We start from the raw sequence: 2311 nt of genomic DNA, 5'->3' as shown, positions 1-2311 counted from the left end.
TGTGAGACACAGACAAAGCAGTCCAATAGTGCCTTGTTTTGACTGAAAGTCTGCAGGCGAAGAGAAAGCATTCTGTCTTTTTCTTACATGATGTAACTGCTCTTTTATTATTCTGTTAGATCCCACCCCTCCGCACACACACACACACACACAATCAAGAGAATAAAGTCTTGTAGTCATAGAAGTCAGACATTCGCTGTTTCAAATACCAGGGGGCAGAAAATCCAGCAGTGGAAAGAGCAGTCAGTCCCAGCACAGTTACACAACATCACTCGCAGACGGCAGCGTGTCCTCCACCAAAACGGCCATAAACCCGTCTTAAGAAACTGCGGCCAAGCTCTCCATTGAACTGTAGTCAGTAGACATGTAAAGGTCAAAGCATTAATCAACAGCAAACAAACACGATTACACAACGTGTTAATTCTGTAATTGTAATGTCATTAAACACATAAAAGACTTGATGAAGTGATAAATGACTGTAGCTTTATGGGCAACAGGTCTTGAGGATTAAATAGAGTATTAGAGGATCAGAACAGACATAAAGGCTATATGCCGCATAAGTATCTCTATTTGCAGGCAGATCATGATGAATGGATTTCTTATAAGTGTACATTCAGTAGGGATGAGACATTAAGCATCACCATGAATATAGCATTGTCATTTTAGGAAATAGTTATAACATTGCCCCATTTACTTGCTTTCCAGATGGCTTTGTGTTTACTGTTACTACTTTCAGTGTGTATTGCTGTTGTTCTAGGGAGTTTTTCTTATTTGCTACATGCTTTGATATGTCCATGTTTTGTTTTGTTTTTTTTTTGTGACAAACGTTATAGACTTTCAGTGTGTTGATTCTGTATTTAGACCCTGGGAACTCCAATTTTGAACTACATGTCCTGTCGGCTTTTGCTCTATTCGATGGCATCACCAGTATTTTTACCCAGATAAAGTTTTATTAATGAACTCCCACATTGGCTCTTTTTCCGTGTTTGATGATTCCTTCAATACTGGTTGCAAATCACACATCCATATGGGCAAGGTCACTTGATAATTATCTTAATATCTGATGATGACAGTCATCACCCACCGCGCTATTAACCCTGAAGCAGCACAGTCCAAAAGCTTGATTATCAATGTCAAACACACACAATATCGGTACAAGAGTAACCAATACCAATATTTAATATATGAAAACAGCTATGGTGCTATGGGACCAGAATCACTGCTTTCAGTCAAATTAGCCTCTGGAAAGTAATGTAATTATTTAGCACTCCAGTGGGCTATAGAGGAGAGAGGAGAGGAGGGTGAGGGGTGTGGAGTACAGGGACAGCATGCTCGAGCTGACATGATTTCATGCAGAAAATTTATTCAACTGTCAATATCATTTAGATCTATCCGGGTGAGCACTGGAGGCTGCAAGGGTGGTGGTGATGGTAGTGTGTGTGTGTGTGTGTGTGGGGGGGGCTCACAGATTGCACCTCAGTCATAATGACTTTGTCTTCAATCTTCACTTCTTTAATGCGGAAGCCGCGCCTATATCCAGTCAGCGTGTGTGTATGTTTTTTATCTACAGCATGTGTGAGGTGGGGACAGAGACAGACAGAGAGAGCAGGCAGAGAGTAAGCATTAGACATACAAATGACATTTCATTTCATACAAGTGGGCCATAAAGCAACAAAACACAAAACACCACGCTTATTTGGAGTAGACATCAGTGACAGGGCTAAAATGATGGTCGATCAATCTTACATCTCGCTGTGAGCTCTCTGGTGAATGTCAGCCTCCTCCAACCGGAGATACGATCCGTGCAGGTCTTTTCTGCTACAACCATGAACTCTCTTTGAACCAAACCCTTAGCAGAAACAAAGATATAACATCAGAGAGAAGGATTAAAAAAAAAAAAAACAAACAACAACAACAACATTTTACTTGGTGACAAGTGAAGGGAGAGACACTTGCCTTTCTGAACTGTGTTCAATGCAGGTCTGAATGAAAAGGGAGAAAAAGAGAGAACTGAATATCAACAAAGCAGCCCACTGCTCAAGAATGGATCCCATCTATCATTTGCATGCCGAAGCTGCAAGCGTTAAAACCCACAAAGAGATATTTGCATTTACTTTACAGTCATTTGCAAAGGCAATTCAGGAATGACAGGAGGTTTGGATTTTTCTTGGGGCCGTCATATCAGTAGATGGATTCACACGTCACGTTTGGTGCCACCATGCCACTGACGTGCATTCCACTTTGTTTAATGTGAAGTACATGTTACGTGAGTTATGTAAGGAAGTAATGAGTGTCTCTGTTTGTGTGTGCA

General features: G+C 41.0%; 1 long non-coding RNA gene across 1 annotated transcript; it reads right to left on the bottom strand.

The window, feature by feature from the left end:
* Nucleotides 1-252: 252 nt before the first annotated feature.
* LOC115042644 (uncharacterized) lies at nt 253-1865 on the bottom strand. The gene is made up of 3 exons (XR_003840694.1): nt 1747-1865; nt 1476-1564; nt 253-349 (listed from the first exon to the last, which is right to left on the bottom strand). It is a non-coding gene; the product is annotated as an uncharacterized LOC115042644 (long non-coding RNA).
* Nucleotides 1866-2311: the final 446 nt, after the last annotated feature.

This window comes from Echeneis naucrates, chromosome 4 (genome assembly GCF_900963305.1).
Source record: "Echeneis naucrates chromosome 4, fEcheNa1.1, whole genome shotgun sequence".
Classification (NCBI taxonomy): domain Eukaryota; kingdom Metazoa; phylum Chordata; class Actinopteri; order Carangiformes; family Echeneidae; genus Echeneis; species Echeneis naucrates.
Note: the sequence above shows the minus strand (reverse complement) of the source record. Positions and strands in the feature narration are given on the sequence as shown.